Source organism: Rhynchophorus ferrugineus, unplaced genomic scaffold (assembly GCF_030347505.1).
Source record: "Rhynchophorus ferrugineus isolate W39M unplaced genomic scaffold, kcgeb_rfMv2 rfM3, whole genome shotgun sequence".
In the NCBI taxonomy this organism is placed as follows: domain Eukaryota; kingdom Metazoa; phylum Arthropoda; class Insecta; order Coleoptera; family Curculionidae; genus Rhynchophorus; species Rhynchophorus ferrugineus.
In genome coordinates, this window is record NW_027472582.1 from 38,515,029 (window position 1) to 38,540,999 (window position 25,971).

Sequence of the window (25,971 nt, forward strand, 5' to 3'; positions counted from 1 at the left end):
TACTCTATTAGAGATATATTAATTGCCATAAAACATAGTGGCATAATTAGTATACATATATAATTAGTGGTGATTATGGTGAGTATGTAGTTTATTCGTTTTATTTTAAGAGTGGGTAATAAGATCTAGGTAATCTTTATAGCGTAATTATATTATATACATCTAAATGTCAAAAGATAGTAATTAAAAAACTATAGTGATTGATACAGTATGTTGGTTCAATTATCTTATATTCGATTTTCCGGTAAATAAATTTTTATTTTTATTTAGGACCTTACTGTGAAAATTTATAATACAGTTTATATCAATAATCGGCTTTATATAAATTCAAATACATTAATTTGGGCGGGTAGTATATCTAAACGTCTAAATAGTCCATAAATGAAATTAAACTAACATAAATATTCAATGATTTCAAATGATTTAAAATATTTTTATTATTATATTTTGTCTTTTTTTAGTATAACTTTTTAGTTTATTATTAAAAAAGTATTATTTGAAAAATACCGTGATCATTTTCTTTACTCTGCATCCTAGTTAATTTTTATCTATGAGATTAAGCCCTTCGGTTTTTATATGTTTACATTATTTTTCAGGGTTTTTTTTATGAAATACTATTATTATATAAATAAATATTATTATTATAATTTTTTTAATATATTTTAAAGTCTCCTTTTACCAACTATGGGTTTATCTGTACTGGACCTTTAACGTGGACTCGAACCACGGTCCTCAGCATTAAGCTTACCGACTGGCGAGTGACCAACTTTAGAAATCAACCCAGAAGACAACCGGTCTTACTTAGCCTGGTTACTGGCGTGACTGGGATCATTTTCTTTGTTAGATTTTACACTCGTGCCTAGAACATTCACAAATTTTAAACAATCACAAACATAAATTTACGACCATGCCCCAGCAGGATTCGAACCCGCGGCTATTTGCGACAGTAGTAGGACCGTCCCATCGCCTTTACCAAATTTTACCTTTACTGCGCCACCAAGCCGGCTGTTATATTATTTTAATATTACTTCTGGCAGAATATCCCCAATATTGAATTCCATGTGTATAGCTTTTAGTATCTGCTTGCACAACAGCAACCTATTATGTACGAGTAATTTAGATTTTCTTCCAAATAAGCAATACATTTCTTTTAGTATTTTAATTCGAGTACTTTTCTTTCTTTATATGCTTTCAACGAAGTTAATTCCACTTAGAATTCTTACTGTGTGGGAAATAGTATTATTCACACTTATTGGTATATGATCAGTTTGGTTGCAGGTGAATTTAATATGCATTTTTTTTCTCCATATCTAGGCCCGATTATTTATATTATTACTTACGTGTTGCAGTTTTTTTAATTGCTTCTTCGCTGTTTTCTCCAATAGCAGGTGTTATCAGCAATGTTTGTGCTATGTCACATGTATAGAGTAGGTAAATACAGGGCCCAAAACACTAACTTGCGGTACACGTGTTATTCTTTCTTTCATTGTCTTGTATGCTTTTTGTTTACCTTATGCTGGTTGAGATGTAGGAGCTTAAAAGTTCAACATATTGCTTCCGTAACATTTTATGGGATTTATACATCCAAGAATATAGAGGAGCAAACTTTTTTCTCTTCATAAGCTGTTTCAATAATGTTTGTGATTCTACTGGTACATAGAGTCCATTGTTGAATGTTTGCTCATACAACCAAACTGGTATTAGATTTTTTATACGTTATATTTTTTACATATATGATTGGTTTTAGCCTTTTTAAAAATGCATTGGTAATTTGGTGGTTTTCTAGGTTTCAGAAGTATAAAACTTCAGCCTTTCTGCAAATATTATGGATATTTTTGTTATCTGATTACTGTATTAGACAAGTTGTTGATTTGTCTAATTGACTTCTTTGGTAGATTTTTCAGAAATTATTCGGTTATTAAGTCATAGCTTGGTGCTTTGCTTGGACTGATATTACTTCTTATAATTTTGGTGACTTCTTTTCGGGCAAGAAGCTTAATCGAATCTCAACAGTACATTATCTTCAAATTCTATTCTAACCCACTTTGGCATGTTAGTTGCTTAATTATATCACCAAATATAGATTGTTAGAGTCACGAAACAACAATGCGGTTTATTGAAATATATACGATCTTGGTACAATTTTTAAGTTTTTCATAGTAATTTTTTACGGGAGTAAAAATATTAACACTAATTCCACCGTAACTTAATTTAATGAAATTGTGATATAATTGCACTCTTGGTTTTTGTTAGAATGGATTATTCAAATGAATTACGATATAGTGCACATGATGTATTTTGCATTGAATAATATGAATATATAATATAATAACACCAGAATAATAATTAAATAGACAAGCATCAGCACATATGTATGTCGATTATAAATACATTTTTTATTTAACTTTATTTCAAACTAAAACTAAACTGCAGGGTCGATAATTTTTTATTATATATATTTTGAAATATTTCAATTTATTCTTCCGACGGCATGTTTTCTCAATAATATTAAAAAAACATTTTATTGTAGGTTGTTATTTGAATATAATGTTAAATGTCTAATAAAATTAATCGCTGAATAATTTAATATTCGTAATTAAAAACGAGTTTTTCATATTAATATGATGTAATGCATTTTTCATCATATACTGGATGTTTTGTTGAATTTGAAATGTTATTCTCGGGATGCCTTCTTATTTAGTTATAATTAAATTAAGAATGATTTATAAGTTTGGGGTAGTGTAGAAATAAAATACATTATTCCTTTCATGGTGCCTAGTCATAGTACGATCTGGCCAGCTTTCAGGTGCAACAATATTTTCTGTGGCTGTCCCTTCATCTGCCAGTTTACTTCCGCTAACTTTCAGATCTTAGATATGTAACTAAATGTTAGACAGACTATGGACACTCTGCAGACCTAAATGTTTGTTTTTTAATATTCCAGTTATTTAGAGCCACGAGTAAGCCCAGAAATTAGGGATAATTGTAAAAATATTTCCAAATTCCCATAGTCAATAGCTAAAGTTATTTTAAGAAATATTTTAGACCGCTTTTGGCAGCTGCATTCTTCTTTCCTTCAAATTCTATTAGACTAACTTGACTCTTTCAGTTTAGCAGAGCCTTTAGTGATCTGCTACCAACCTGCATTTCATTCGTTCGATTCGATTCGTCTACGTCGTTCGATTATAGTTAATTAAACTAATTTAAAATGGAACCGTGGCCGTATGGTCTGCATGAGCAGCAAAAATGAAAGTTAAAATACACAAAAAAGAGCAGCAAAAATGAAAGTTAAAATACACAAAAAAGAGATGTAGACTTTCAATATTTTCTAAATACAATCTTTTAACAATAATATTAAGAGATATACCAGGAGTAAATTTTGGAAGGCACTTTGGAATGCTACCAAAGAATATCTAATACCAGGGTGTATGAAACTGAAAATAATTGATGCGATTAGATATAATGCGGTATTAGAATGCGGTATTAGAATAATATTGGTAATTACTAAAAGAGCGATATCCGAGAATAGGCTAAAAAATTTTGAGTGGTGGTACAACGATCAAATAAAAAAACCCGGATTTTGAGATCATTAAGAACGACATAATAGGCGGGGAGTATTGATAAGTCTTGATATTTAGTTTAATTTTTTGTTATTTAATCCTCTATCTTTAAGTGTTTACAACATTGAATAATTTTGATCTTGAATCCTAGGAATTTGTTTCAAGCAATAAGTTTCTCAGGTCTCACTACAATTTATATCATTCCTAAATAGTTGTAGATCTTAATTCTTATTCATGAAATTATCTTATATGCTTCTTAATTTTTATGTTAGTATTTTAAAAGATTTTTTTCTCATTTTGTAACAGTCGACAGTTATTTTAAACTAGAGTTTTAGCATTTATTTATCTTTTAAGAAGCAGATATAAACCCGTTGTTTTGTTTGTCTCCTGTTGCTAGACATTTCCTGCTACATTTCCTATAAAACAATGTTTCAGCCATTAGTTAGCATAAAAGGATAATTTTCAAGGAACAATTGCCGTTACTGGAGCCGCAACTACAAATAAATTAAATGCCTGTTTAGAATTCTAGAAAAGCGTTTAAGTCTTAAATAATGTTCTTGGTTTCTCGGTTTTCCACTGGGACAGGAACAATAAACAGAGATGACTCGTCGCGGTGTCGACATGGGAGATGACATAACTTTTTGGAGAAAAAGTGAATTAATTTTATATTGTGTGAACGTTATATGGCATGAGCTTATAAGAAGACATATTACAATAGGATATATGATAAATATGTTTACATTAAGTATAAATATGTTATATTAGACAAATTAACAGTTTTATCTAATGGATAATAACGGTTCATTTGACATTTGTGTGAGTTAATTTTATCAATTTAAACGGAAATAAAATATTTAAAATATGTTAATATATTTATGATATATCAATGGTACTGTTATATAACATATGGAGCTGTCAATAATATGTCAATGAGTATAAGTTAGCATATAATTAAAGTTAATAAGCATTAATTTAAATGTATATAGATTATACAGTTTTGATTTAAGTTTACATTGGAATTGGTATAATTATCCCTAACTTTGAAAATATAAACATTATGCGATTAATATTGTCTTCAGTATGAGCATATAATGGGAATTTTATGCGAATAATGTTCAAAGTTTAGTTAACTTACCTTATAAATGTGCATAAGCGGTTCACTTACAAGTTTTAGCTATAAAGATATTTTAATTATACATTTTGATATTATCTGACGTTTTGCAGGTCTATTGTATGATATTTTATTCATATAGTGAACGATAAAATTATAATACTATTTAGGGATGTATTTAAAATGCGTATATTATATCATTCATATCAGAAAATTTGTAACATGGAAGTGCTACAAAAATAATATATTAAATCTATTTTCAGTTAGAATTCTGTTACAGTGTGAGTAAAATTGGATTGTTATTTTTCAACGTTTTTTTAGTTTCAACAATCTTTTTGGGAATAGCAGCAGCTTTATTCCATTATTTATACCACCGAACCTACAAATGTGTGTCAATTGCATTTTTTTATAGAGATACGTTTATTCTATGATGTAGAACCAATGTCAAAAAAGGAGGAGGTTCTATGTTCGGCTGTATATTTTTTTTAATGTATGATCGCTGATTTCTCCGTCAATTATGTGCCGATTTTCACAATATTTTTTTTATTCGAAAGGTGGCCCCATTGGAATCAAGTTCGGATCAGATAGGAGGAAGGTGGCCTCAAATTTCAAAAGTACGCACAATGTTTTCACATATTTTTTCCCAGATATTTGGGTATAATGTGATGTGCCCCCGAAAACTCGGAAGTAGTTCAGTGTAAAAGCTATTCAGTTTGCTTTTTAAGCACTGTGTCTATGGTGTAATAGTTAAAATGTTAAACTCACGCGCGGAGGCCGCAAAATAATAATATAATTTTATGTCATAAACACAAAATTAAAAAGGAAGTAAACAAATGTAATTTATATAACTGTTTAGGCATGGTACCGACTTCAAACTGATTTTTATTTAGTTATTGCAACGTTTATTACGTATATATTTTATGTTAAATTTTTTTTGTGTTAAAAGTCTAAGTTTGAATATTTTTTTGTATTTTAATTAGTTCCTTATTTATTTTTTGAAGTCGGTTCAATTTTATTTTGTAAATATATTTTTCAAATACTATTCAGCTGAATTTAAGCTAAACGAATATCAAATCAACGAAACTAAACTACTAGAATGAAAAAATAAAAATAATAATGATACAAAAAAATATTATACCATTATAGTACATTAAATTACAGTTAATAAAATATCTCCAATAGTTTATAGGTTAGAAATGTTTTATTATTATAATTACATTAAAGTTTTTCCATGCCACCTATGAGGTAGACTTCTAAGCGTACTTTTATATAGTGATATCTTCTAGAGGCCTAATCTACCTAATTAACAATGATATACCCACATAATATATTTTAATTTCATGAGAAAGCATATTTATCTTTTTTACTTTAGTTGTTGTTTCCTTAGAACCTGTGCTTCCTTGTCAAGCCATTTTGAGGTCAATGTATTTCTCGTTCTTATGCTTCTTCTGTAAGTTCCTTGGTATATCTTTCTTGATAAAATTAAATTTAATTAGTGCAATCTCTAATGCATCAGCCATATGTATAAAATAATTAATATTAATTTTCTCCTCATATATTCTAACCAAATGTTCATATATATTCCGAACGTTATTACACTTATCTACGCACACACATCTTTCAAACTCTACAATATGATTTTTTTACTCTTATTCTGTATTAATATAAACTTATATCTGACCTTTAGTTCTTTCTAGTCTGGTTACGCTGTCTTGGCAATCTACAGCATTGAATCATAATCCCACGTTCCTAAAGTTTTATTCAGACACTGTCACTTTCTGAGCCACTATTAAAGTCAATAACTAAACTGTTAATTTCCAGTCTAAAACTTGTTCGTGGTTCCATCATTTGTAAACACCTTCTTCTATGTATCTAACGAAGTTCATCAAGACTAAAGGTTTTATCGTAGACAATCTTTCTTTTCAAATATCCAAACAATTCTTGCTTGTATATTTTTTTTGGCCTACATGTCCATTGTGGTTCTTTGCCACGCCCCATATGCAGTGATAGGCAGATGTAATATTCTGTAGCTATATTGCTCGCTAACGCGCTAAGAAACATTTCCAATAAAACCACAGCAACTTAAATAGTATTAATACTTACCTCTCTAACACATTTTACTGTTTAATTATCTAATTCCTGTTAGAAGTTACTGATTATTAGAGTAGAGTTCAATGTTGTTTTGTATATAGTATATTTTATAATTTTTTCACCTTTCTGTGATCAAGTTTTTTCGCGCACATTTGTAGTTTATGACTTATTAGGCTTGATAAGGTTTAAAATTCAAATTTGCTCTGGCTATATGTGATGATTTGTAACCAATATACGAGGACAGTTTGACGAATCAACGAATTTTTGAATTTTTGCACAGTAACTTTGATTACACCAAAACAACCCTGAACTGTCGTTTATTAATGGCCTACTGCGAAATTTTGAGTAAGCTGCGTCATTTAATTTGTGCTTGACAGCAATTGACGGCAGACAAGCCCTTGAATTTTAATAATGTTCGTTTGCTGATTTAGCATTATTTCTTGCACAATAAAACTATACTATTATATACAATATCACCGAAACCTAAAGGAGGCTTGATATTTATCATTGTGGGGACACAAATGAGGCCTACTGTTTAGGTGGGCCATATGAGATTATCACATCAGATATCATCGATGAAATCCATTGGGTAATATGGTAATAAAAGTAAGTGAAGTGGCTAAGATAGTAGGCATTATTTATTATTTGTCATTTTCAAGTATGTCGTAATTTTCCGATAGTAAACTAATAAGTTGTTGACAGAAAAGGGAAAAAGACAGGAAAGGGAGTTATATTAAATGGTAAATAATATAAAATGAATAATTAATAATGACGCACAAGGGAGATTAAAATAATAAATACTTTATATAATTTATATAAAATTGAGATAAATTCAACCTAACAAACACAACCATGATAGAGGCTGCATCAGATAGCACGAATTAGCATTTACATTGAAGTGGTGAATGGTGAAATTAATGTTATTTTATTCTGTGAAGATTTCTGGTCGAAATTCAAGGAGTCGATCTGTATTCTCTCCTGTTAAGCAGTTCCTGAAGCTGGGAATATAAGTAAGCCTAACTCCCTGATGAGAAGTGGACAGTCGTTCATCATGTGGTAGACTGACGTAAGAGCGACATTACAGAACTTGCAGTGAACAGGCAGGCTCGAAGTTATCAAGTGACCGTGCGCGAAACAATAGTGACCCAACCTCAGTCGATTCAGAGTTGCGACATGAGAACGAAGAGGAGGAACGTGAAAAGTTTATTGTGGTTGGTCTCCCGGACTCAACAACACTGTACCTCGTTTCTAATGAAATACGAAGCAACTACGATAAGATCAGTGTCTATGCAGATATTTTTAATGGGGTGAGGAGAGAAGGCTGCCGATTTGGTAGCTGTGTCTGTACGTGCCTTTTCTGGTATTCCGATGTTAAAGGGGATACAAATTAGAGTTATCTTGTAACTAATTAGAAAGAGAGTGAGGAAGTAGTGATTAATAGTGATTCAATGACCAAGATTTAGATTTCTCTTCCAGCAAACATTTACGAGAATTTCGAGTATCAGTAGGGATGGTTTATCCTTTGGAAGATTCTGTTTGTAAATGTAAGATAAGGTTTTAACTATTGCAAAGAGATCAAAGGTTAATATAGAGCTATGTTGCGGGACATTTAATTGAATATTTGGTTGTTGGACAAATGCACTGCCAAGCCCATTATGCGATTTGGCGCCATCAATGTAAATATGTTGAAAACCCAGAATAAGAGGGTATTATTTGGACACATCAAGAGAGGGGCAGTGTCTCTAAGAGAAATGACACGCGGGTGTGTTTTTAAAGATGTAGTAAAGGTCCGCGCCGTGGGAGCTTCGATTGTTGATATTTGACTATAATGGCAACCGCATGACCTTTTTAAGGCAAGTATTTGGGAATGCCCACCCACAATCTAAATCCCTTTTTTTCGCCATTTTATCACCACTGATGATGTATAAAATGTAAAATACTGAATGTGCATGAAAGAACGCCGAGTTTGATCGTTCGGGCACTATGATTTGGGATATACGCGGTAATATTCATTTTGATTATCTGGAACGACTGTCGGCTAATATTGTTCAGACTTTTTAGATATATTTTATAATGATTTGAATCAAAAACTACCGCTTTTTAAACTACCGTTAGGAAAATCCACACATTCGGCTAAATATTTGCAGTTTTATCTCAATGCGGCTATTTTCTGTGACTTCCCAAATTTGAATAAATAACTGCATTAAGTATTTTTGGTCCAGTGAGTATTAGTGAGTACTTTTTAAGATTACTGACAAAACCTATTATTTCGATATAGCAAAAATATTTTAATAAAGTAAGACTAAATGTATTGAAATAAACCGATAGTCGATCAATTTTGAGGAATAAAATTCTTGTTTGCCGAAAAATATATGTTTCATTCACAAAGGCTTCTGCTACTGTCATACCATATTTAGCCAATAATACAAAAATAGGATGACGAGTGATTTCAACTAATGTATTTCTTTATAAATAAAAAATAGTTAAAAAATAACTTTTAAAAGTAGCAATTTGCAAGCCACTGAATAATATTTTTATCTTTTGCATGTTTGACTGAAAATATGCACAAAAGTTATGTTTGGTAATATTATCTCACAATAAACGGATAGCTGGAGGTAAAAAGAAACGCCAGAAACAAAACAAACTAGAGCAACAAGGACGGAGTTCCTTTATGACCAAACTAGCCGTTTAAGTTAACAATCTGTTGGACGCCTGCCACACTATTGTAATATACCCAAGTCTTTTAGTGCAGCGTATAAAAGAAAAACTACGGTGGTTTTAAAAACTTTTCTCATCAAACAAAGTATGTTGCCAGTTAATGTCATTTCGCTTGGTTGGAAATTATTCAATTCTGTGTTGCGATAGGGCGTGGTAACTGTCCGCAACAAAACAAGCTGGCTTTATTTGAAATGTTGAGGATCTACCGTCGTAAAATATTTAGGTTACGCTATAGCGTCGAATTTTCTAATTATTAAAATGCACGGTCAACATTAGTAACATTTGGAATATATTATAATAATACCTTAAATATATCGCATATTATACAATGTAAAACAGTTTTGTTACTTTTAACACCAGTTAAAACGTAACGTTAGTTATTTTTGGGAATACTTCGGAAGTCACAGTTTCATTCGGCTTCAGTAATTTTTTCTCATTTTTGATCTTTGTGTCTCTGGTATGTAAGCGTCAAGCTATAAGAAAGTTCCTTGAGCGTTTATGTCCAATTTTTGGTTTGTAAAAACTACATACTGATTAGTGATTAACGTACTTTCTCAGAAGATATTAGCTCTGGCTACCAATCTATTAAAATTATTGTTACATGTCAGATTTTATGATTTTAACTTATAACATTATATATATCATCATATTTAGCTACATCGGTAGTATTTAGGTTTGGTTAATTAGTGAGTATGAATTAATTGGATCCTATTGTAACCAAAATAACATTTCCTTACAATATGAATGAATAGATTAATCAGAATATAATCAAATATAAATATAATAACTAGTAACAGATATTATTTAAGCCATCAATATTCATGGAGTAATAGTAAGTTGGGCGCGATAAAATATCTCAATTAATTATTGTGGTAAAGAATTTTGAAAAAAAATAATTTTTTTAATTAGCACTTTTTTAATATCATAGATGCACTTAGGTACTATAGGAATTATTACTTACACCAATAACTTTGGATTCCGATTGTCATTTAGCGCAAGAGTTGCGCAATAATATGATGAAATTTTATTTTATAGCAGATGAGCCTATTATTTAAAATAGGAATTGCTGATAAAAAAATATAAGTATAAACCAACATTGTGTGATTTTTTCGAACGGTTATGTACTGAAAAATATTATTTGTGTTTCTGTCATTGGCATCACTGAAAGTACTCTAGCTACTATATACTAAAATGCGTTCTGGTGTTTCCATGTGTAATATTTATATGTTCTTTAAATATTTAATTTTCTTCGCAACGTCAACTTTGATTTTCTCAATTAATGACGCCAAAGATTCTTCTTAGTTTCCTTCGTGCCTAGTTGTATTTTTGGTTCCATTAGTTGGCACCAAGGCGGTTGCTTGGAATTAACCTATTCTATTAGAATTTAGATAAAAGCTTGCAATTCAGGGTGAATGGCCACCAAAGGTAGATTATAATAGCGTAATTCCTTAGCTGTAGATTATTGAAATATGGAGTCACCAAAACTTGGAAAACCATTCTATAGAGGGACACAATAGACATTTGGGTAAAAACTGTGACATTTCGAAGATCTTTACAGGCAAACTAACTTTACAGGCATTATATCAATACTCAAAAACAATTTTACGACAACTATAAGCTGTCCGGACGGGGCAACGACAACGTACATCCCTGTGGCCATTTCTTTATAAGAGAGGTCTTGTGTAAAGCTGGTTTGGGTTCTGATTATTGTGGTCAAGTGCAAGTGGCATCTGTTTTAAGACTAGCTGAACGGCGCTCGAGTGAGTGACGGGTTTGGTTTGTTTTCGAATACATAACAATTCTCAGTGCTGTTTTGTATCGCCGTTTAACAAGTCGCATCTTATATCTTTTAATTAAAATATTTTTCAAGTAAATTAATAGTTCTTCGGTTTAAAACCATTTCCCATTTTTAAGCTTTAATTTTCCGTTTTTATTTCTATATATTTTCTTTTAATTATTCTTCAACATTTTAGGTTCCAAAATAGGTTGAAGTAAAAGGAAGTCGTAAAAAGGTATCGCCGTTTGATTTTTGACATCGCGCTTTCCCTTAAAAACCCGGCATAAAAGCTTCCACAACGGTTGCCGACGATCGTACATCACCCTAACATTTTTTTGTTAGACCTCGAACAGCGAAACAAATCCCAATGGAATGGGTCTCGGCACTAAATTTCCAGTTATCTATTTGTTTTTGAGGTAAGAGACGCAAAAGTAAGATTTATTCTCGCCGTGGAGCAGATTTTCTTTTAATTTATGTTGAGACTTTTGCGACATGGTTGCTTGCAACAAATGTGCCTCACTCTGAATGATGAAAATATTGGGTTTTTTAGATGGCGAGATTCTGTGTTTTAGGAACAATTGGCTTGTCCAAAGGCATTAGTAAAATCTTTTGATCTATATAAAATAAAATGGTTATATTTATTTATTGAAATAATGTATTGAAATAGTGTGTAATTCCTAAGGAAGGGAGAGATGTATATTATGTAGCCTTTATATATGTTTAAACTTGTCTTAATTTTCCTTACTACAACATATTATTTTTAACCCTTCACATTATACAATTACTGCTGGCTATACCAAGTTTTTTTTTCAGAAAATAAGAAGTAGCAATACACTAGTCATAGTTAAAATAATTATATGTTTAAGTATTACACAATATTCTGAAAAAGGTTATTTTTCAAGAAAGTTTACTAATTGTTACCTATCATTAAGCAGTAAGCTAAGAAAAAATAAAATGTAAAATCCAATCATTGTCTACATTCTCAAACTATGAATATCTGAAGGGAGTCTTTCCATGGAATGTTTTAGTTTATCTAAAGATTAATTACACGTAATTCCTATTTAGAAATTGTATTCTCTTAAAAAGAGTTTATATTGGGTTAATTGGATGCTTAATTCTTCTCCAAACTCTGGTAATCTGAATTTGCTAGATTGTCTTCAGGCCATTCGAACGGCGATCTTCGCTTGGACAATCTGTGGATCGTGAGTCCGATCTATGCGACGTTTTATTAATAGGGGTTTCTTGCAGAGCGCCACATAGGCTTTGGGTTTCTCCGATATCCCACCTATAAAGTAATATGATCTGCACTCCACCTATGACGTTGAGTTCTAGATTCGTTTGTTTTATATTCTGGATACCTAATCTATCTAATTAACTATTGTAAATGCATTTAAGTTTATATATTATTTCTTTCGCTTCTGTGTTTCGTTTTCAATTCATTTTAATATCTCTAAAATAATATTTCTGTATTAGTCCTGAAATCCTTCTGTTATGCCGTATCTGCAAAATAATTAATATTAATTATCTCCTCATAAATTCTTACCTAATGCTCAGATATATTTATTATATATACCTGAGCTTGATTTTATATAAACAGTTACACATATATCTAAGGATATAAATATTTCACACTCTACTACATGTGACTTTCTACAGTGATCTTATATTCATTATTTTTAATTTCATAATTTATATTCATTCATTCATTTGTTTCATATTTTTATTATTCATAAGCCAACAACAAAAAAGCTTCATTCAGTCTTTTTCACTATTAGAATTAGTCAATTACCAAATCGTTATTTTATAATATATCGCAGACTAGTTAATGAGTTCACCATCTGTCAAGTTTGTCTGTCTGATGAGTTTATCCAAAGCGAAGGTGTTATTGTAAACAATGCTTCCTTCTACGGTATATCTTTTGAGATTGCTCTAAAATAAGATATACATAATTTTATTTATATAATTTATATTTAACGAGCGAACAAAACAAAACAGTAATCCAGCTTTAGGAATAATACAATGCCCGTTTCCATCATAAACAATGATATATCTTCGAAGGATTAGTAAAAAATAGCGTATATACGTAAATAAATCTTATTTTATTTTATTATATGCTTTTAAAAATGGCATTCTTTCAAAAACCATATCCTAAATTTCCATTAGACCTCTTCGTATATGGAAGGACGATGATTGAGGCATATACTCGAACAGCTGCATATCCCCTGCATTTTTTTATCGATAGTTCCCAGATTAATAATGTATAACCTTTGATTATCATCATTAGTGTTTTAAATAATTTTGCGGGTATATGACAACGGTATCGATCAGTAGTAACACAACCTGAATTTTATAACCCGATTTGGTTAGACGTTCGGACGCATAAGACTCTATTCTGTCTCTTTTTAACTAGAGTAATGCAAATTAGAAAAAATGAGAAGGAAAAATCCGCTGGGAGTGTGAAACAAATTTTACTTTTTTACAAACTGAATTTGGCAATACGTTCAGCGTCGTTGATGACGTGCATTGACTGTTTTATTGGGAAGACGATATATATCACATTAATTTTTTTGGACTTTTATATGCAAACCATCTGGTATAAATAAATCAGAATATAACTTCTAAACAATCAAAATGTTCCGTCATGAAAATGTCCTTGTATAAAAATTACCTTATAAATATCTTAGCTTTAAAATCCTGTTACAAACAGTGTTATAAATTCACGCATAAGAAGAGCAAAAGCCTTACCTGTACTTAGGGTTTTCTAACGGCATGTACTTCCTTTCAATTACACTATTATCCCTTTGGGAGATTCTTACTAATCGGCAGACGTCAAGTCCACACAGAGCTTTGATAGAAAATGGAACAAGTGGTGCCCGATGTGCCTCTACTGATCGGATGGCAGAAATTTTAGGTAACATTTATGATTACACATTAAATTACAATCAAATAATAGCTTAGTAGTTGACGAATCGACTGTTTCCACACAGTAAAATTACTATTACTTTAAAAACATCATTCCACGCCCTTTCAACATCTGGATTGAATTGATTGCTAGAGAAAAAAGAAGAGTTTGGCTTATTGTGATTAGCGATAAAATGTGGATTTATTGGGGTAATCTCAAATGCAAGGAGCCTTGGATTAGTTAGTTCAGGAGAGCCATTCACATCGACATCGAAGTGGAATATTCATAATCATAAGTTTTGCTATATGATGGGATCAGCAGGTTCTCGTGAAGCTGCTAAATCGAAAATCCTAAAATTATTACTATCTGCCGACGTCAATTAAATAAGTTGAACGATGGAAAAAAGTTCAGCAATAACTAGTAAAATGCGTAATAATCATTCAAAAATCTAATTTTTTTTCTTAATAATAAGAAAGCAGCAATAATTTAACGACTAAATTGGAAATAGAAAGGGAAATGACCAATGAAAGTAAATTTATAAATATGTAAAAATCACCATACAAGACATATAACATACTATCGCCAACAAATGTTTGAGGTCGTTGGTGCAGAAAATTATCGTGGTTGAAAATTTAAAAGGCTCGCGAGTATAATTCTATTTTCATTTGGGAGCGACGGCAAAATAATTATTATTTTAGCGCACCCGGGAAAATTTAGGGGCCTGTTTAGGTTCAGGAAAAGTAATGGTTGTTGATTTTTTAAAAGTGTTTTATGTTTTGTAACTTTTAAATGAATAAAAGCAAGAATTATGATGTGCCTCGTTAGGAATAGTACCTTTTTGTCGAAACATAAAATGGGAATTTAAACGAATAAAAAATTGTTAGTTAACTTGAAATAGAGCGTAAAATAAAAACATAAATGAAATAAAGCAGACTATATACTGTAGGTAAATAATGAAAAAAAAAACGTATATTTTATAACATGCATTGTTTGACTTAATTACCTTATATATTTTTCTATTATATGTAAGAATTAAGTGAATTATTACTCCTAATTTTACTTCTAATCATAGTTTTAATAATGTTATAATTGTAATAAAAGGTTATAAATATATTATTGAAAATGAAAATTTGTATTGTTGCAGTAAATATCCGAACTGTTCGATTTAGAGTATTCTCCTTACTATACAAGTTCATGTCATTTGGCTCGATTCAATCTTCTGCTTTTCGGCGTATTGTCCAGCAATTATATTTCTTCTTTGATGCTGTTACAGAAAGCTTTGATGTGTTACAGAAGTCCTAGAGGGCATCGAATATACTGCCAATTGCAAATTATAAAAATATAACATTAGAATTCTCTCGCATTTTATCCTAGTTTGAGATGTGACGCATCGAAACATGTAAATGAATAATCCTATAAAATTCTATTTGGAATATTAGTACTTGGTATTATTGACCCATGTTGCTTAATACCTGAAAATTTTTTTAAAACATTAGTATATTAGAATTATATGATGTTAAATCGACATTATGGTTTGTTTTTTGTTTTAAAGGAAGTTAAGCATTGACTTGTCTTAAATTCGATCGTTGTAGAGGACACCGAACTGTATCAATACTGGGAATCATCTAATATTATTCTATTGTCTACTTATACATTGTTATCCAAAATACTTTAAATAAATGAAATAGATTTAAATATAAAAATGTACAAATGGAATATTAATTATAACCATTTTATAAGAATATTAATCATTCCAATTTAATCCAAATTAATCCATTCCAACAATAAAATTTTATATTTTAGCTATGAGCAATACTTAGGCCACTGTCTAATTAATTTCAACTTAATATCAAGCCTTTAGACATGATATTTTTTGGTGTGTACTAAATTTTCAACAGTCTAAAACATCATAGTTAAAGTTCCGCTACTAAATTTCTTGTTATCTCTTTGTTTTTGAAGTAAGAGACACTGAAGTAAGATTTATACTTGCCGTCAAGCAGATTCTCTTTTAATTTATGTTGAGATTTTTGCGTCTCGACACTTTGAATAGGCTGGGTCTCACTTTGGATACTGAAAATATAGGGTTTCGCATAAAGAACATTAGTCGATGGAGAAAAGAGATAATTTTTTTTGTCAGCTTGAAAGCATTATTAGGAAATAAAAACAAATAAACATTACTAAAAATTATAATGGAAAATTCGAATAAACATTTTTCATTTAAAATTATGGCTATTATGCTACAACACTTTCTTATGAAAATTATCCTAATAATGTCTTGATATAGTAAAAACTTGTCTATTGAGATGAAAAATGTTTCAACACGTTATAATGTTTAATAAATATGATCACAAAAATCCATTTGGTGTTTGAAATAGTTTTATTAAATAAACTTCATATATCTATTCGTACTAGTGAACCTCACATGGGATAGTTTTCATTCATAATATATTTCACTTCTAATTTTCAGCTTAATTAGGCTAGTTCTAAGGGTTTTTGTTCCTTCACCCTCTGCGTTAGTCAACTGTTGTTAAGTAGTTCTATGCAGTATTGCTTGATATTTTTTTTGTTCGTTTCTTCTTAATTATATTTTACTTACCACTTAAGCTTGATGTCCACTGTCGTAGTCTAATATTTTGTTGTGTTCGGATACAGAATTACTCTAGATAATATTGTCCGAATCCCTGCACCGTAGCACAACATTTTGTATGGCGGCTCTCCATATTAGAAAATTTTCTATATATAACATATAGGGCACAGCTCAGGACAACACAGGACTGGTGCCTGCGGTTGTCACTTTCGCATTATTGTTGCGGAACATAAACCATAGTCTACACCTCGCGACCATAACCCCTTGAGGAAGACACGGGCCTCAGGGCCGTTAATCCCCGCACCTAGACGTTAAGTCTGAGTCTCGTGAGGGATTATTAATTATTTGATAATTAACACATGAAATTTTTATTTTAATTTACTCTTAGTGGTTCCAGGATCTGCCTAATAAGTAGTAAGTATTTCTTATGTTTATATTATTTCTTATTTTTATTTTTAATTAGTCTTATTCTAAAGTCTATATATGTCCAATAATTAGAACAGATGGTGTTACATTTTAGTCTACGCACTCACTATCACGTCGTATATTTAGCTGATTTGCGGGTACATTGGGATACATTGACACTCTTTCGAAGTACTTCACACAAACATTTTGGATTACACTCGTTATATGTTATAGAGGAATATAGCGTTGTATCACTTCAATTGCAACATAGTACGGAGCATCAACAATAGCACGCATCATTTTATTTTGGAACCGTTTTAATGATGGATATATTAGATCTGATAGCGGTACCCCATAGTTGGACTTCATATGACCAAATAGGTTTGAGTATAGATTTATACAGCAATACTTTGATACCTAATGATGCGCCAATACATTTGATATAATTTTTGTTATAAAAATTCTAAGTTGTTTTCGTTTAGAGTGTATGCGCTTCTTCCAGATTAGGCGTTGATCTAAATGCATACTAAAATATTTAACACCCTCAGCTTGGGAGAGTTGACAATGATTGATATTCATTGGTGGACATGTTCTCCTACGCAGGGTAAAAGTTGTATGGGTCGATTTTGTTTCATTGATTTTAATGCGCCATGTCTTCAACCACAGTTGTATTTGCTCCAGGTGGGTTTGTAGGTTCACTAATATTGCTGTGTCGTCTGCGTATGTGGCCACAGTAGTGATTTTTGAGGTGGATAGATCGACTGTATATAGATATAGTATTGGACCCAGTGCACCTTACGGAACTCCTGTATATACTATGAAAATAAATATAAAATTATTTGCTGTGTATTAGTTTCATTAGTTTCAAGAAAATAGAATTTAGAGGGCCTTTTCTCAATATTTTTATAGGACATATTGTGATAAACTGTTATGCATAATTTAGGTATTATTTAAATAAGTTTATTTAAAGTATCATTTTAAAGTGAGTTATTTTTTTGACCTATGTAACCGTCAGTTGCTTAATAAAAATAATATGTTAATGTATTTGGCATATTCATATCTATCTATCATTTTTAATATTTCCTTTGTATTAATTGATGTGTTTATCTTGATCTGAATGGTCTTCGATAATAGAGTAACACTGCTTCTTTGATACACCATTAATTTAAATCTCCAAAGCCTAATATTTTTCGGAAAACAATCACATATTGATTGACCTAGATATGACTTGATTTTTTTATGCGTCCCACAAATATATCCTACAATGTATGGTAATGTTTATAAAATATAAGAATGCAACCCAAAAATTAGTTTAGTAGTATTTATTTTAATTTATTTATAATATTGGATATTTTCACTGATTGTTGATCATAGATTGACGACTCATACATCATAATGGTATACTTTTTAATCCTTAGAGGCCAAACGAAAATTTTAATAAGTTAAAGTGAACTGTTATCGTTGAGCATATTTTCTTTTTATTAGGTTAACTAGGAGATACAATATAGAATTTTCATCTTTCATAAGAAAAAGTGGTCTAAAATTTACTGATTTGTTGCTTTAGATTAATATATGGGGTTACCAATTCTTCCAAATTTATTTTAATTTTAGTCAACATAAAAAGTGCAGGGTATTCAATTTGTGACGCATATGGTATGGTTATAAGTTGTAAAATTAATTATTTTAAATCGATGAAACGAATATTTAATTTTATTGTCAATCACATTACATTTGACACATATTTTTCTTATTAAATATTTTCTTGCTCTACTCACTTTTTTCATTATATGAGTATATAATAGAGCTAGTATTTATAGTATTAGGTCTTAGTTTATGTAAATTTGTTTATTTAATAGAATAAATAAATAATAAAACAATAAATAAAAAAAACCATGAATCTGTCAACTCTTTTCTGTGTCACTCTCTTTATATTATGATATTTGAATACAAAAAAACCTTTTCTGTAGCTTTTTCGTCAATGTTATTGCCATCCTTGTGCTGACAATGGTTAACACAAAAAAGCAATTATCCAATCTGTTTCAGTGCTTCTGAAGTTATACCCGCACATGCATTTTCAGCCAAAAAAAAAGAAAGAATATTAATTAAAAAAACAGCTCTGTATATATATATATATATATATATATATATAATGTTTATACTACGAGTTGGTAATGTTAAGTGGTATTCAAGCACATTCACACATTCCGAACATTACACCAGAGCTGCTATCGTCTCAACCGAAAGGACTCTGCGGCATGGAAATTGATAGTGCAACACCGTGAGGGTAAATAGGTCTGTGCGGTTTTCAGCTTGATTAATTTGAACGTGTTTGTTGGTGAAAGTGAACAAGCTGATTAATTTTCAGCAAGTTTCTAATTTCGTCGACCTATTTTATGTTACACGTCATGCTCCTGAACTAAAAGCAGAAACGTCTAGGAGATAGATTCAGTATATGCATGTAAAATATATTATCTACCCCAAGTTGTGTGTCTATAAATAAATAAAATAAGCAAATTCTTATAATAACATTAGGAAGTTAAAATATTCTATAATATAGTATAGTTATAATTCAAAAAGATAATTAGTAGAAATGAGCTTCTTAATATTTAATTACGAACTGTATTTATCAAAAAGTATTTCTTAATAAAAGTGTTTGTTTTTTAATTTTTTAATGTTGTAATTGAGATGGTTTAATCAGCGAATTATATTGGTGAAAATATAAACCATCGATATAAACAACTGTTAAACAATCTAATCTAACCGTTAAATTTGGTGGATTTGACACTTCTCTACAGAAAGTAATAGTTTTTAATTTAGTATTATTGAGTTATTCAATAAACATAACAATAACATAAACATAATAACGACGCTAATCATGGAAAGTACAAAATATTCCACATAGTTTCTTTGCTTGTTTGATTTTATAAAAAGCTCATGAAATATATCTAAGAGCTCATGGTTATTATATTCCAATATAATGGCAAAGAAAATGGCTTGGAGGATTAAAACGTCGGAATAATGAATTAAAATTCTTATCGTGCGAAAACCCGACTCAAACTCTTAAATATTTTTCTTAGATAGCTTAGCAGTTAATGAATCTACTATACTAATATATGAACTTATAATATAAGCCAAACAGAAACGAATTTCAGAATCTCACAATTTTCATTGACTGTTTTACTTTAAATTCATCAATTTATTAATTTAATTTGCCTATTTTCAACAAATAGAAAATAAATTTCCATTTAATATTCTAGTGTTATATAATTAATATTTGGTTTAAATAATAATAGCTTTTATAAATAGTTCGGACAATAATTACAAACCAAATTATAAGTTTGTTTATATAAATGATTTATTGATATTGATTTATATAAATAACATTAATTATTATTTGTTCTGGTATTCTTTCGTAAAGCCGTGGACCTGAGAGATAATAACTTGATAAACCTAAACTTTAAAGAAGGTAATTTTAAAACAGTAACTCTTTTAGTGAAACTAATTTCGTTATTTTCAAAAGCATTGAGAAATGAATAATTATGGTGTTGATTTGGCATTGTTTTTTTTAAGGAAAAATACTGTTCAAACAAAATAAAACTTTGTAGATGTTACTCACACTCTGCTCTATCCTAAATATTTTATATTATTTTCTATAACATTTTCGCATCTTTGCAGTATGACGATACTGTGTCGAAAGAATGATGTTGCGTTAGTAACGAAACAATCATCGATCCATTCTCGCGCTTTTTTAACTGTTGGTGTATTCTGCAACGATACGTCATTTGTTTACGCCGTTTATTTGTCAATTTATTCAGTTGATATCGGAATACTCTGAGTATCATTCCGATTTAGAAGTTCGAAATATACCACAAATTGCTGATCCCACTATTTTCTTAACATATATATATCATGAATAGCTTTGTTGCTAATATGGAATTTTAGTCCAATATAGCCAATATTGGACTAAATCATTTTTTTTGCGTTTGACATAGAAAGCTCTTCTTTTTTGTCTGACACGAAAAGAAACTAAATTGCAATGTTGAAATAGTTTGAAATTGCATCATTTGCATTCAATTTATGTGGTATTAATCTTCTTTTAACATAGATCAACAGATAACGTAAATAAAACTAGTGGTAATAATGGATGAAAAACGCTTATCAAAACTATATGTGTCAAACAGTCGGTTGGGTGAAAGATAATTTAATTTTGAAATACCAATCAATTGTATGTTTTAATATGTCATCTTTATAGACTACTGTGACTATGTCACCGGAGAACTACTGATATCTCTAAGCGAAAAATAGAACTAACTTCAACAAACATCTTTCAGGCCAACATTACATTATTAGGAATGTTTTATATAGACCGTAACAAATAGTAATAAAATATGACAAGGTTCGGCCTATACGATGTATGCAACAAAACTTCGGAGCCAGTTTCTCTCATTTTTTGCCGATTTGCCGAAAATTCACTAACAACAGTTTGTTCAAGTTCGAGTAGTGCATTGAACAGTTTTTTCCAATGCCACTAAAACTATAGTCTATTCAAAACAGCGGTGAACTCACGTTATCAATATGTGCCTGTCGAAAATTGTAAATTCGTTTTACAGTCAGAAAATATTTTCCTTCTCAGTTTATTTTATATAAAAACATATAGAATACTGTTTGACAAGTTTGAACATGTAACCGAATGAGTCTACCAAAGTCGTCCATTTGTCAAACGCCTGTAAAATTCTTCAAAATATTATAATTATGGGTTATTAACCGGCAAGTGTTCTTTTAACGTTTTGTTTTAATAAATGTAATTCGCTCCTTAATATTACTGAAACAAGAGTCAAAGACTGAAGAGTTTCTGTAAATATTTTTTAGTGTGCTGCTGCTGCACTGAATATTAGTACGGACACAGTCACTAAAATATCTCAAAAAAAAACTATATAACCTTAAATTATGCAAAAAGAAACGATCTTTATGCGAAACGGATGACGAATCAACATGAGCTTGATGTTAGGTGTATCAGAGTTCAGATATACGAAATGTATGAAAACAGTAAGTAGTTTTTTCAATCGAAACATAATTTAGTACAACTATTACTGAGAAAATTGTTAGTCTTAAAAGTATTGACAATATTTTGTGGTCGACGCTGACTTAGTAATGTTTTAAGATGAAATATGTAATCGATATTTTAAAGAATTAAATCGAGTTTTCCCACGGATGATCCGTCAGCATGCGTTCTATATTACAACATTGAAATTTCATAACTGATGTTCACTTAAGTCTATAAACTATCTAAACCCACATTATAAACTCTATACAATTTTCGGTGAGCCTGCGCTGCAATTTTACCCTCTTCGGAAAAAAGCAAGATAGGATGAATCTATTTTCAAATACTTCAGTACACTTCAGTATCTTATTTTGGAACCTCTGAATCAATTTAACACTGGCCCAGCCCTATAGTTGAAATCTATACCTCCGCATTAGTCTCAGTATCTGCTGTTATGCAATAAGCTTGTTGTAAAATGATAGCTCGGAGTTTCGGTCAAGCAACCAATACATTTTCCTGGACTCTATATTGAGTAATTTCTTCCGACACGTCCATGGGAGTAAAATGCAATCCATTGCAATCCTCTCAGTTTGGATGCAATCTTTCTTCCAGATGTCCTATAGATAGATTTGCTATTTCAAATTTATTTCGGGACCACCTGCCATTTGGCTTTCTAAGAGGAGGCACTTTAGCTATGGGATATTTAAGATGTTTAGTAGCTTTCCAGGGTGAATATGCAACATTAATATTCACAGAGGGTTTTGAAAGCAATCTAGCGGTTGATGTTTGATGATTTTTTAATTTCCTTTGTTAATTACTGTGTGGCTATATTTAGCAAAGTTTTTTCAGATAAGTTTCAGGATTGATACCATGTTCTTCTCAGTTGTATTGTATCTGTATGTACGATGACGCGAGTTTAAATCGATCTATAACAGACAGCAGCCTTGTATAATTCCCGTCTTTTTGGGGTTATATGTCTCGATCATCAATGTGTTTGGTTTTAATCACACCAGTAATAAAATGACTATCAGTTTTTAAAAATGTCGAATTTAGGGTAATTTGATGTGGCTCGGTGAATATAGGTAAATAGAAGTGAAACAGTGGTGTTTACATAATGTGACCGTTATTTATTGGCAATATAAAAAATGTGAAAATACAAATAATGAAACGGATGGCAGCGGAGTTACCTGTTGACGAGGCTTGGGCAGTCGATGGTGGCACGTCTAAACCAAACGAGGGTTGAGCACTGAATGACCGAAATACCCTTCAATAATATCCCAGATAAACGTCTCGGGGTTGCCGCCAGCTATTCGTTGTCGGGTTCCAGTTGGCACCCCGCCCGTGTCCAACATCTGGGATTATATTTCTGGGTATTTTGTAGACCGTTATTCCACGATGTAAAATTCGACATGCTCAAGGTCGCTACAATACTCCCCTACCAGAATTTCACATAAAATTATTTCAAGTAACAAAAATACAAAAATGTTTGAAAAAAAAATATCAATACAAAAAAAAACCAAACAAAATGTGCTGTGTAAAATGGGCTTTGAAGAATATGATAGTTTGAAACGGTTGTGGTTGGTATGGTTGCGATCTGGTACGGCTGTTGATATCTTCCGGTCCTACAGATACCGTTGCATCATCGTCGCTTTGGCACTTGAATGTGGTCCATCGACGACGTTGAAAACAAGCTATTCTTCAGACAGGGCTCCCGTAATCGACGCTGTGGGAGGATCGACTGTTCGACGACGTGGTAGCTTATTTTCTTCGACGACGAGACGTTAGCAATTCTGGTACTTCGGCGAAGACATAACGAGTCTACGGTGACTGCAATCGGTACCTAGCTTCTGGAGCTGCTCTGTGACTAATCCGTAGTCACATACGTTAGGTTAATTCAGAAAAAACAAATAACGACGGTATCCGACCGAAGCTGCACAAAGCCTTTTAAATCAAAATATCTGCCATTATGACGGAGACGGCGAGCGAAGGAAGACATTATGATTTAAACATAGCGCCGAAAGAAATGTTTAGCCGAGACGCTGATGATTAAGCAGTGACGTAAAAATATTCCAAAAGATTGTGAAATAAAAATTTTGACAAAAAAAAATTAAAAAAAAATGAATTGGAAATAATGAAATTAATCGGAATAAAATGAAAATGAATCTTGAAGGTAAAATTGAAAACGGATCGAATTAAAAATATTTAAAATTTTGAAACGAAAAAAAAATATATAACGGTCATGTAAAATACACCATTTTCTACGTACCCTCCATTCACGAGTCCAAACCCAATTTTCCGAAAGATCACGTCGGGGTCACCACTTTAGGGTAATTTGATGTGGCTCGGTGAATGGAGGTAAATAGAAGTGAAACAGTGGTGTTTACATAATGTGACCGTTATTTATTGGCAATATAAAAAATGTGAAAATACAAATAATGAAACGGATGGCAGCGGAGTTACCTGTTGACGAGGCTTGGGCAGTCGATGGTGGCACGTCTAAACCAAACGAGGGTTGAGCACTGAATGACCGAAATACCCTTCAATAATATCCCAGATAAACGTCTCGGGGTTGCCGCCAGCTATTCGTTGTCGGGTTCCAGTTGGCACCCCGCCCGTGTCCAACATCTGGGATTATATTTCTGGGTATTTTGTAGACCGTTATTCCACGATGTAAAATTCGACATGCTCAAGGTCGCTACACGAATATTATTAGAAACAAATTTCAAAATCATTATAATAAATAGGTTATACAATAGTTATAAATAGTTATATATAATTATTTAATACTACTCAGAAAAAGTTATGTTACGCAATGTATTTATATTTTTGTTTAAAATTTAAATAATATGAAAGTTATTTTAATTTTACGAGATGAATGCATTGTTATTCTTATTTTTCCGTATTTTTATTAAAAAGCTTGCAGAATAAAAGGAAAATTCATTCTGAATAAATAATAATTTTCTGCTAACGGACTACGAATGTATAATGCATCGTATTTTAAATTTTTTATAATATTCATGTAAAATGCAGTACAGCCATTTCAAGAAATATATGGAAATAATCTACATTACACGTATTTTTCAAATATTGCTCTTAGTATTTCATAATGTGTATGTGTTTTAAATATTCCAGATACTTCGAAAGTGTTTCTTAAAAAACATTTTGAAGCATCAAATAAAGAGAAATGGAAAGCGATCTCCGATATATTATATTTTAATTAGGTTTTTTAAATCTTAATCACCAAAAGGCTCTATATTATCTATAAATAAAATTATATAAAAAAGCCATTCGCTGATATAATGTTAGTAAAAATCATAATATAACATATAATAATTTACTAACGAATTAAACTATATTTCTACCCACAATTCTTGCTTGCAGTATTGCCAGATAAACACTTATTTTTAAGTATTTTTGGTGTTGCATTGTCTGGTATCTATCTACATGAAGTTGCATGAGGGCATACATTCGCTTGTTTCAAGAATCTGTGGGGAAATATGTTATAATTATCAGTTCCCAAAACTCTGAATTTATTGAAAATATTATATTTGTAGTTTAGATTTTTAATGTAGACTAAGAGACAGGTGAACTATTGGTAAGGGTAAAATTTTGATTTTAATGAAAGACTTACTATAAAAATTATAATTAGCAATTACATCTTAGTTAAGCAATCCTTTTTCATATTTGCGTCTACAATACAAAGGACAAACATTCCTATCTGTAAGCTTGATATAGGGTATCATTAAAGATGGTTTTAAGTTTTTCATTAGACTAGAACC

The 25,971-nt window shown here is 30.9% G+C and overlaps 1 protein-coding gene across 3 annotated transcripts in view; it reads left to right on the plus strand.

Moving 5' to 3' along the window:
• The window catches only part of LOC143194144 (uncharacterized), a 626,523-nt gene that overhangs the window by 41,305 nt on the left and 559,247 nt on the right, over positions 1 to 25,971 (plus strand). The gene's annotated exons all lie outside the window — the stretch shown is intronic.